Genomic DNA, 12,979 nt, shown 5'->3' with positions numbered 1-12,979 from the left:
CTGTGAGATTAAGAGTCACTTATGGTTTGTCTCCCTCCCAATCCCATCTTGTTTCATTTACTCTTCTCCTACCCCCTTAACCCCCCATGTTGCATCTCCTCTCCCTCATATCAGGGAGATCATATGATAGTTGTCTTTCTCCGATTGACTTATTTCACTAAGCATGATACCCTCTAGTTCCATCCACGTCGTCGCAAATGTCAAGATTTCATTTCTTTTGATGGCCGCATAGTATTCCATTGTGTATATATACCACATCTTCTTTATCCATTCGTCTGTTGATGGACATCTAGGTTCTTTCCATAGTTTGGCTATTGTAGACATTGCTGCTATAAACATTCGGGAGCACGTGCACCTTCGGATCACTACGTTTGTATCTTTAGGGTAAATACCCAGCAGTGCAATTGCTGGGTCATAGGGTAGTTCTATTTTCAACATTTTGAGGAACCTCCATGCTGTTTTCCAGAGTGGTTGCACCAGCTTGCATCCCCACCAACAGTGTAGGAGGGTTCCCCTTTCTCCGCATCCTCACCAGCATCTGTCATTTCCTGACTTGTTCATTTTAGCCATTCTGACTGGTGTGAGGTGGTATCTCATTGTGGTTTTGATTTGTATTTCCCTGATGCCGAGTGATGTGGAGCACTTTTTCATGTGTCTGTTGGCCATCTGGATGTCTTCTTTGCAGAAATGTCTGTTCATGTCTTCTGCCCATTTCTTGATTGGATTATTTGTTCTTTGGGTGTTGAGTTTGCTAAGTTCTTTATAGATTTTGGACACTAGCCCTTTATCTGATATGTCATTTGCAAATATCTTCTCCCATTCTGTCAGTTGTCTTTTGGTTTTGTTAACTGTTTCCTTTGCTGTGCAAAAGCTTTTGATCTTGATAAAATCCCAATAGTTCATTTTTGCCCTCGCTTCCCTTGCCTTTGGCAATGTTCTTAGGAAGACGTTGCTGCGGCTGAGGTCGAAGAGGTTGCTGCCTGTGTTCTCCTCAAGGATTTTGATGGATTCCTTTCTCACATTGAGATCCTTCATCCATTTTGAGTCTATTTTCGTGTGTGGTGTAAGGAAATGATCCAATTTCATTTTTCTGCATGTGGCTGTCCAATTTTCCCAACACCATTTATTGAAGAGGCTGTCTTTTTTCCATTGGACATTCTTTCCTGCTTTGTCGAAGATTAGTTGACCATAGAGTTGAGGGTCTATTTCTGGGCTCTCTATTCTGTTCCATTGATCTATGTGTCTGTTTTTGTGCCAGTACCATGCTGTCTTGATGATGACAGCTTTGTAATAGAGCTTGAAGTCCGGAATTGTGATGCCACCAACTTTGGCTTTCTTTTTCAATATTGCTTTGGCTATTCGAGGTCTTTTCTGGTTCCATATAAATTTGAGGATTATTTGTTCCATTTCTTTGAAAAAAATGGATGGTACTTTGATAGGAATTGCATTAAATGTGTAGATTGCTTTAGGTAGCATAGACATTTTCACAATATTTATTCTTCCAATCCAGGAGCATGGAACATTTTTCCATTTCTTTGTGTCTTCCTCAATTTCTTTCATGAGTACTTTATAGTTTTCTGTGTATAGATTCTTAGTCTCTTTGGTTAGATTTATTCCTAGGTATCTTATAGTTTTGGGTGCAATTGTAAATGGGATGGACTCCTTAATTTCTCTTTCTTCTGTCTTGTTGTTGGTGTAGAGAAATGCAATTGATTTCTGTGCATTGATTTTATATCCTGACACTTTACTGAATTCCTGTATAAGTTCTAGCAGTTTTGGAGTGGAGTCTTTTGGGTTTTCCACATATAGTATCATATCATCTGTGAAGAGTGATAGTTTGACTTCTTCTTTGCCAATTTGGATGCCTTTAATTTCCTTTTGTTGTCTGATTGCTGAGGCTAGGACTTCTAGTACTATGTTGAATAGCAGTGGTGATAACGGACATCCCTGCCGTGTTCCTGACCTTAGCGGAAAAGCTTTCAGTTTTTCTCCATTGAGAATGATATTTGCGGTGGGTTTTTCATAGATGGCTTTGATAATATTGAGGTATGTGCCCTCTATCCCTACACTTTGAAGAGTTTTGATCAGGAAGGGATGCTGTACTTTGTCAAATGCTTTTTCAGCATCTATGGAGAGTATCATATGGTTCTTGTTCTTTCTTTTATTAATGTGTTGTATCACATTGATTGATTTGCAGATGTTGAACCAACCTTGCAGCCCTGGAATAAATCCCACTTGGTCGTGGTGAATAATCCTTTTAATGTACTGTTGAAACCTATTGGCTAGTATTTTGGCGAGAATTTTTGCATCTGTGTTCATCAAGGATATTGGTCTGTAGTTCTCTTTTTTGATGGGATCCTTGTCTGGTTTGGGGATCAAGGTGATGCTGGCCTCATAAAATGAGTTTGGAAGTTTTCCTTCCATTTCTATTTTTTGGAACAGTTTCAGGAGAATACGAATTAGTTCTTCTTTAAATGTTTGGTAGAATTCCCCCGGGAAGCCATCTGGCCCTGGGCTTTTGTTTGTTTGGAGATTTTTGATGACTGTTTCAATCTCCTTACTGGTTATGGGTCTGTTCAGGCTTTCTAGTTCTTCCTGGTTCAGTTGTGGTAGTTTATATGTCTCTAGGAATGCATCCATTTCTTCCAGATTGTCAAATTTGTTGGCGTAGAGTTGCTCATAGTATGTTCTTATAATTGTCTGTATTTCTTTGGTGTTCGTTGTGATCTCTCCTCTTTCATTCATGATTTTATTTATTTGGGTCCTTTCTCTTTTCTTTTTGATAAGTCTGGCCAGGGGTTTATCGATCTTATTAATTCTTTCAAAGAACCAGCTCCTAGTTTCGTTGATTTGTTCTATTGTTTTTTTTGGTTTCTATTTCATTGATTTCTGCTCTGATCTTTATGATTTCTCTTCTCCTGCTGGGTTTAGGGTTTCTTTCTTGTTCTTTCTCTAGCTCTTTTAGGTGTAGGGTTAAGTTGTGTACCTGAGACCTTTCTTGTTTCTTGAGAAAGGCTTGTACTGCTATATATTTTCCTCTCAGGACTGCCTTTGTTGTGTCCCACAGATTTTGAACCGTTGTGTTTTCATTATCATTTGTTTCCATGAATTTTTTCAACTCTTCTTTAATTTCCTGGTTGACCCATTCATTCTTTAGAAGGATGCTGTTTAGTCTCCATGTATTTGGGTTCTTTCCAAATTTCCTCTTGTGATTGAGTTCTAGCTTCAGAGCATTGTGGTCTGAAAATATGCAGGGAATGATTCCAATCTTTTGATAACGGTTGAGACCTGATTTAGGACCGAGAATGTGATCTATTCTGGAGAATGTTCCATGTGCACTAGAGAAGAATGTGTATTCTGTTGCTTTGGGATGAAATGTTCTGAATATATCTGTGATGTCCATCTGGTCCAGTGTATCATTTAAGGCCTTTATTTCCTTGTTGATCTTTTGCTTGGATGATCTGTCCATTTCAGTGAGGGGAGTGTTAAAGTCCCCTACTATTATTGTATTATTGTCGATGTGTTTCTTTGATTTTGTTATTAATTGGTTTATATAGTTGGCTGCTCCCACGTTAGGGGCATAGATATTTAAAATTGTTAGATCTTCTTGTTGGACAGTTCCTTTGAGTATGATATAGTGTCCTCCCTCATCTCTTATTATAGTCTTTGGCTTAAAATCTAATTGATCTGATATAAGGATTGCCACTCCTGCTTTCTTCTGATTTCCTTAGCATGGTAAATTCTTTTCCACCCCCTCACTTTAAATCTGGAGGTGTCTTCAGGTTTAAGATGAGTTTCTTGTAGGCAACATATAGATGGGTTTTGTTTTTTTATCCATTCTGACACCCTGTGTCTTTTGATTGGGGCATTTAGCCCATTCACATTCAGGGTAAGTATTGAGAGATATGAATTTAGTGCCATTGTATTGCCTGTAAGGTGACTGTTATTGTATATTGTCTCTGTTTCTTTCTGATCTACTACTTTTAGGGTCTCTCTTTGCTTAGAGGACCCCTTTCAATATTTCCTGTAGAGCTGGTTTGGTATTTGCAAATTCTTTCAGTTTTTGTTTGTCCTGGAAGCTTTTAATCTCTCCTTCTATTTTCAATGATAGCCTAGCTGGATATAGTATTCTTGGCTGCATGTTTTTCTCGTTTAGTACTCTGAATATATCATGCCAGCTCTTTCTGGCCTGCCAGGTCTCTGTGGATAAGTCTGCTGCCAATCTAATATTTTTACCATTGTACGTTACAGACTTCTTTTCCTGGGCTGCTTTCAGGATCTTCTCTTTGTCACTAAGACTTGTAAATTTTACTATTAGATGACGGGGTGTGGACCTATTCTTATTGATTTTGAGGGGGGTTCTCTGAACCTCCTGGATTTTGATGCTTGTTCCCTTTGCCATATTGGGGAAATTCTCTCCAATAATTCTCTCCAATATACCTTCTGCTCCCCTCTCTGTTTCCTCTTCTTCTGGAATCCCAATTATTCTAATGTTGTTTCGTCTTATGGTGTCACTTATCTCTTGAATTCTCCCCTCATGGTCCAGTAGTTGTTTGTCCCTCTTTTGCTCAGCTTCTTTATTCTCTGTCATTTGGTCTTCTATATCGCTAATTCTTTCTTCTGCCTCATTTATCCTAGCAGTGAGAGCCTCCATTTTTGATTGCACCTCATTAATAGCTTTTTTGATTTCAACTTGGTTAAATTTTAGTTCTTTTATTTCTCCAGAAAGGGCTTTTATATCTCCCGAGAGGGTTTCTCTAATATCTTCCATGCCTTTTTCGAGCCCGGCTAGAACCTTGAGAATCGTCATTCTGAACTCTAGATCTGACATATTACCAATGTCTGTATTGATTAGGTCCCTAGCCCTTGGTACTGCCTCTTGTTCTTTTTTTTGTGGTGAATTTTTCCGCCTTGTCATTTTGTCCAGATAAGAGTAGATGAAGGAGCAAGTAAAATACTAAAAGGGCGGCAACTACCCCAGGAAAATATGCTTTAGCCAAATCAGAAGAGATCCCAAATCGTGAGGGGGGAGAAAGGGGATAAAAAGAGGTTCAGAAAGAAGAAAAAAAAAAGAAAGAAAGAAAGAAACAATTAAAAAAAGAAAACCAATAAAGAAAAAATATAAAAAGGAAAAAAATACATATATATATTAGATAAACTGGTTAGAAAACGTTAAAAAAGAAAAGGGTAAAAGTTAAAAAAAATTAGCCAAAGAAGAAAAATAAATTGAAAAAGAAAAAAAAAATTAAATTAACTGCAAGGCTAAAGAATCATGGGGAGAAAGCCATGAGTTCCGTGCTTTGCTTTCTCCTCCTTTGGAATTCCGCTGCTCTCCTTGGTATTGAAACTTCACTCCTTGGTAGGTGAACTTGGTCCTGGCTGGGCTTCTTGTTGATCTTCTGGGGGAGGGGCCTGTTGTAGTGATTCTCAAGTGTCTTTGCCCCTTACCAGGGGTCGGGCTGAGTAATCCGCTCGGGTTTGCTTTTGGGAGCTTTTGTTCCCTGAGCGCTTTCCGTAGAGTTCCAGAGGCTGGGAATGATGATGGCAGCCTCCCGGTCTCCGGCCCGGAGGAGCCGAGAGCCTGGGGCCCCACTCCTCAGTGCGCCCTCAGAGAACAGCGTCAATTTACTCCCGTCACCCTGCCTCCGGCCGCGCTCCGAGCAGACCGAGCCTGCGACCGGTTCAAGGTAACCCCGAGCTTAGAGCTCACTCCTCGGCTCAGTCTCTGTAGCCGGCTTCCCCGTTCTAATACCTGTAAGCTCTGCGACACTCAGACGCCCCCGATCCTTCTGTGACCCTGCGGGACCTGAGGCCACGCTGACCCTGCGTGGGCTTCACCCCGGTTAAGCCTCTGGAGCGATGTCCCTCAGCGGAACAGACTTTTAAAAGTCCCGATTTTGTGCTCCATTGCTCCGCCGCTTGCCGGGAGCCGGCCCCTCCCCCCGCGGTCTATCTTCCTGTGGCTTTGGATTCACTTCTCCGCCAGTCCTACCTTTCAGAAAGTGGTTGATTTTCTGTTTCTAGAGTTGCTGTTCTTCTTCTCTTCAATCTCCCGTTGGATTTGTAGGTGTTTGCAATCTTTAGATAAGCTATCTAGCTGATCTCCCGCTACCTGAAGTAGTCTCTGCTGCTACTTCTCTGCCATCTTGACTCCTCCCCCACTTACATCTATTTTTAATGTTTAAGGCTCTCTTCATCAGTTCCTTGGCCTTTCTCTCTACAATAAAAATGTGAACTCTTCAACGAACCTGCCTAGAGTACCCTTGGAACCCACAATATTAACCACCACCACCACCACCATCATCATCATCGTATTTTCTACATGGCAGGAGCAGCACTAAACATTTTACACTCACCATCTCATCCAATCCTCATAATCATCTTGTGAAGCTTGCATGATTGTTATCCCCATTCTACAGAAGAGAAACTTTAAGCTTAGAAAGAGGTAATATGTCCAGTATCACATAGCTGGTACATACCAGAGAGCCTGAATTAAAGGTGGTAAGAGAGAGGGGCTTTGAGTCATATCTGCCAAACCTGTGCGTACCGTTCAGCCACAGGACACTAATCCCGCTCCTGCTTGGACTCACGTAGGGATGGGAGTTCATTGCCACCAGAGACAATCTGTCTTTATCTCAGACATCTGTAACTGTTCTTCCTATAATGAAACTGAACTCAGGATTCTTGCAACATTTAATCATTAGTCCTGCTCGTGTTCTCTTGAGACCTGCAGAAGAGTTCAAATGTGTTATCCATCTGAAAATTGTTCAGATGTGTGAACACAGTCTTTTCTTTCCAGTATTCATTCTCTTTCAGTTTTCTTTCATGTGTCCTGATTCCTGGATTACTTACCATTTTTATGATTCTCTCTCAGAGTTTCTCTTTCAGTCACTGGGAATTCCAAAAATTCCAGATGTAGACCAATGATTCTATATAGAGCAGAGTTAACAGCATGACTTCAAAAGAGTCAGCTTAGAAAATAAAAGATATTAGGGTTAAATCCTGATTTTGTTTTTTGTTTATGTAAGCTTGTTATCTTCTCTGAACCTCAGGCCTCACCCATTAAATTGAGATAATGATATCTCACCTATTTTATAATAGAGACAAAATAATGTGTACAAAGAATATCATAGTACCTAAAACTGCTCTAAACATGTAAAGTCTAACAAAAAGAATATCATATTGTGCCTGGAGTTAGGTAATAAGCATTCAAAATGACAGTTTAAGATTATTGATAAAGTACTTCACCTGCAGGAAGATAGACTAGTCCCAGTTTTCTCCTAATTAGTGCAACTAAAAATTCTAGACATTGTACATAAAATACACATAAGATTCTGAAAGTTGAAGGTAAGAAGGGAGATAAGCCAGAGACCTCAGGACTCAAAGGAACAGTAGGATGATGAATAACCTGGGTTTTCTTTTTGTCTCATATATATAAAACTGGAAGATGAAGAAGCCAGCAACCAAAAATGCCAATGGACACAGACAAAGAAATCCCCAATAGAAGCTTCTTCTCTCAGTCAAGGGACCAGGAAAGGGACAGGCAAGAAAGACATAAAGATTGTAGGCAATAACTAATCTACTACAGTTGAACACCCCAGCAAAGGTGGTGTGGCACCCCCACATCTACGCCAAATACCAAGCAAGGAGCAGCCTGGATTACCACCCTCATAGCACTATAACAAAACACACCAAGACCCAAGCCTGGGGCGGTATCAGAGAAAGTCTTTCCCCCCCCACCAATGAAAAGCCATCCTACTTACATCACTTGGGACCATAAGGGAGGCCTGAATTTCTACTCCAATCCACCATTCCCCTCTGCACCAGACAGTGCCAGAGCAAGCCTAGTGGGGAGGCAGGACTTTCCTCACCCAGCATAGCGAGGGCACCCCCACTGAAGTTACCATTGAAATAGCATAGGGAGCCAGATTCATGCCTAGCAGTAATGATGAACCTCCAGTCCCAGTTATAAACAGAGATCAAGTGGGGAACCTAGACTGTTACCTCCATTTGGCAGTAACAAAATGGTGCTCTCCCTCTTTAGCCAGAACAATATCAGAGAAGGCCAGTTCTTATTTAAACAGTAGATTAAGGGGGCACCTGGATGGCTCTGTTGATTAAGCAGCTGCCTTCGGCTCAGGTCATGATCCTGCGGTTCTGGGTTCAAGTCCCGTGTCAGGCTCCTTGTTCAATAGGGAGCCTGCTTCGCTCTCTGCCTGCTGCTCTCCCTATTTGTGCTCTCTCTACCTGACAAATAAATAAATAAAATCTTTAAAAAATAAGTAAATAAATAAATAGTAGATTTAGGGGTCCCTGGTGGCTCAGTCAGTTAAGTGTCCAACTCTTGACTTCCTCTCATTTCATGATCTCAGACAATCTCTCATGAGATCGAGCCCTGCTTTGGGCTCTGTACTCCAGAGTACAGAGTCTGCTTGAGATTTTCTCTCTCCCTCTTCCTCTGCACCTCCCCCTGCTTGCACATGCTCTATCTCTCTTTAAATAAATAAGATCTTTTATTTTTTTTTAATATTTTATTTATTTGACAGAGAGAGATCACAAGTAAAGAGAGAGAGAGAGAGAGAGGAGGAAGCAGGCTCCCTGCCCAGCAGATAGCCCGATGTGGGACTCGATCCCAGGACCCTGAGATCATGACCTGAGCCAAAGGCAGAGGCTTAACCCACTGAGCCACCCAGGCAGCCCAAATAAGATCTTTCAAAAAACTCCTTTAAAATAGATAAATAGATAGATAGTAGATTTAACTAAGACCTAGAATTTTACAACATAATCTCCAGATTTCAAATGAAAATACTTGTCATACCAAAAGCCAAGATGATGTCAATTTGAATGAGAAATGACAATCAGTAGATGCCAAAATTGAGGAGACAGAGATGTTATCATTATCTACCAATGATTTAATGCAGCCCTAATAGAAATACTGTAATGTGAAATTACAAATAGCTTTAAGCAAATGATAAAACAGAAAGAGTTAGCAAAGGAATAGAAAAAATGAAGAAGCAAGTGATAATCTTAGAACAGAAAAATATAATAGCTGAGATGGGAAACTCAGGGGTAGGCTCAAAATGGAGAACACTAAGGAAAGAATCAGTGAATTGGGGGCAGAATAGTGGAAATTTCCTAATCTAAACAGTCAAAAGAAGGAAGGGAAGGAAAGGAAAGGGAAGAAGAAAGGAGGGAAGAAGGGAGGGAGTAAATGGAAAGAGAGAGGGAAGGAAGGATGGAGGGAGGGATATGTGAACCAAGTCTTAGGGACTAATGGCACTGAAAAGAAAAATAGACAAATCCATAACTATAGTTGAAGATTCAACACTTCTTTCTCAACAAGTGATTGGTCAAATAGAAAATCAGGATGCATATAGAAGAATTCACAATATCTTTGAACAATAATATCTAATCAACATTCACAGAATACTTCAACTAACAACAACAGAATAGACATATTTTCAAGTGCCCAAGAAGCATATACCAAGATAGACCACCTCCTGGGACAAAAGACAAACCACAACAAATTTAAAATAATTGAAATCATTTCATTTTCTCTTACCACAATGGAATCAAACTAGAAATAAAAAGCAGAAAGACAAAGGAAAATCTCTAAACACCTGCAAAATGAATGATACACATCTAAATATTTCATGGGTCAAGTACGGAAGTCTCAAGAATATAAAAAAGTACATTGGACTGAATAAAAATGAAAAGACAGTGTATCAACATTTGTGAGGCACAGCTGGAAAAGGGCTGAGAATGAAATTTATAGCATGAAATGAATACATTAGGAAAGAGAAAAGGCCAAACTAAACCCAAAAGGAGCAGAAGGAAGAAAATTTTAAAAAAATAGTAATAAGAGCAGAAACCAATGAAATTGATAATAGAAAAATAATATAGAAATTAATTAAACAAAAAAGAAATTAATTAAACAAAAACCGTTATTTAAAAAAAACCAATAAAAGTGGCAAACCTTTAGCAAGATTGAAAAAAAAGAGAGAGAAGACAAATTACCAACACCATAAATGAAATAAGGGATAACCCCACAGAAATGAACAGAACAGAACAGACATCAAAAAGATAATAAAGGAAGGCTACAAACAACTCTAGACACATAAATTGTTATCCTTATTATTATCCAATATGAAATAGATAATTTGTATAGCCCTATAAATATTCAAGAATTTAAATTTATGCATGGAAACAATCAGTATTATTAGCAATTAAGGAAATGCAGGCTAAAATCACAATGAGACATTACTACACACCTATCATTATAGCTTGAATAAAAATAATGACAATATCAAATTCTGGCTAGTATAAGTTGCCTATGCATTGCTGGTGGAAATGTAAAATGCTATAGTTATTCTGGAAAACAGTTTAGCAGTTTCCTAGAACGAACAAGCAAAAAAACAAGCATAAAAAACCCTGAACGTTAAACTACCATTTGGCCCACCCATTTCACTCCTGGGCATTTCACCCAGAGAAATGAAGACTTGTATTCATAAAACAAAACAAACAAAAAAAAAATCTGTGAACTAATGTTTATAGCAGCTTTATTCATAATAGCCTAAAACTGGAAACAACCCAGATGTCTTACAACAGGGGAATGGTTAAACAAATTGTGGTACATATGCATCATGGAATGCTAGTCAATAATAAAAAGGAACACACTATTGATACATGCACAATCTGAATACAGTTGAATTTTGCTGAGTGAAAAAAGTCAATTTCAAAAGAGCACTTTATTAATCCATTTATATAACATTTTCAAATGAGAAAATTAGAGAAATAGAAAACATTTTAGTTGCCAGGGATTAAGGAGAGAGTGATCTCTTTGCCTCTTTGCTGTATCAATGTCAGTATCTTGGTGGTGGTTTTGTCCTACAGCTTTGTAAGACATTATCATTGAGAGAAACTAGGTAAAGTATACATGATATCTCTAATATGTCATGTTATAACTACAGTGTCATGTTATAACTACAATTATCTCAGTATAAAACATTTAATTAAAATTTATTGATAAGAATAAAGTGTGTCATAATTCCTTGAAAATTTATAATCTATCTGCGACATATGTTCAGTGTTAACATGAACAGGTGTATCCCACTGTGATCCGGAGAATATGTGTAGCTATTGTATAGAAGAAGGAATTTGTCAGCATATGCATTTGGAAAATGCTGGCTTAAGGGGCACCTGGATGACTCAGTCAGCTAAACGTCCTATTCTTGATTTCTGCTCAGGTCATGATCTTAGGGTCCTGGGATCAAGCCCTTTATCAGGCTCCCCACTCATCAGGGAGTCTGCTGGAGGATTCTCTCCCTCTCTCTCTCCCCCTCCCCGCACTCAAGCACTGTCTTTCTCTAAAATAAATAAATAAATTTTTTTTAATAAGTATATTTCTTTTTCAAGAATTTTCAGAAGCTTTATTATGCTTTTTTGTCTTGGGGTTTTTCAAGAGATTAGTAGAATGAGCACCATTCTTCCTAATTTTATGGTCATTGGGACTTAGCTCCTCTCCCCCTTCTCCCCAAAAACACATGCTCAACACATCAGAAAAGCATTTATGAGACTGGTCCTCCATGGAATTAACTTAAGAAAATGCCAATGTCAGGGGCCTGGGTGGCTTGGTTAGTTAGAGTGTCTGCCTTGAATCAGGTCATGATCTCAGGATCCTGGGATCAAGTCCCACATCAGGCTCCCTGTTCAGTGGGGAGTCTGCTTCTCCCTCTCCCTCTGTGATCTCTCTTGCTCTTGCGTTCTCTCTCAAATAAATAAAATTTTCTTTAAAAAAAATCAGTTAAGAAAGTGCCAATGTCTACAGAATATGCTATTTGTTGCTCTTAGTAACAGAACGAAATTCTAAGCAGAAGCAGTAATTTATCATAAAGTACAAAAGCGTAGAAGAGTATAGATTTTTGGAGTCAAGACTAAGAACATGGGAATGTGCAGAGAGCTTGCAGGAGGTATATCTGGAGGGCTGTCAGTTGGTCACATCATGAGGGGACTTGAGTGACAAGCGAGGGGGTTTTTACTTAGTCCTAGAACCCATAGGGGCTCTGCCTAGATCCCCAGGGCCATCCTTTTATTCTATAAACAAGGACACTGAAGCAGAATTGGCCTAGATGTTGCATTTAACTATAGCTGTCTAGAGTTGACTATATGAATTCTAAAATTGTGAGTAGAATTTACAGATGATGACATTAGCCTTTGGCTTCAGCAATCATGGAGTACATATAGATAAGCTTCAATTCAAAACATCTCTGCATGTACTCACAATATCCTGTATAACCAGTAACTGTGAAGTCATTCTTTCTCAAATGCCCTTATTTCGCCAATGAGGCCATGGCCCCAGAATAACAGAAACAAGATAAAAATCCAGTCTTTCATCTCCCACCACAAGCATCTGCATTTTCTAACCTTTTTTCTGAAGGGATCCTTTAACCTGCACTCAAAGGTAACCCTGCAAGAATAGAACCTTACACCTGAACTTCTGGGAAAAGGAGCAACCCTGGGATTAATTAAAATCCTGCACACTGATTAAAAGCATCCCTAGCACTTCAAGCTCGGTTATGAAAGCTTTTCATCTTGTGAACTCAGTTAGAAAAATTCTGTAAACAGCTCCTACTTCCAACCTGTATTTTGAGAACAAAAGAGCAGATCCATTAGGAGGGAGGAAGGTTGCGGGGCTGGCAGTGGGGCTTGTTTTCCTGTGGCTTCAGCATTAAATAATCTGGTTTGAATTGTTATAAAGTACAAAAACAAATGGCATTCCGTTGTGGATCCCAACTCAACAATATCAATTTGAAAAAATGTTGTTTTCCCTTATAACTCAATGGAGCATCATATTTGGCAGCTGGGCCCCATTACTGGGGTCCCCACAAGGGAAATGTCAGGTCAGGCATTATTTACAATCCCAAGTTTATTTTCTCACCAAGGCCTCTCATGGTTCTGTCCACATTTCAAATGACAGGCA

This window comes from Enhydra lutris, unplaced genomic scaffold (genome assembly GCF_002288905.1).
Source record: "Enhydra lutris kenyoni isolate GAN:26980312 unplaced genomic scaffold, ASM228890v2 scaffoldscaffold13, whole genome shotgun sequence".
Lineage (NCBI taxonomy): Eukaryota > Metazoa > Chordata > Mammalia > Carnivora > Mustelidae > Enhydra > Enhydra lutris.
Note: the sequence above shows the minus strand (reverse complement) of the source record.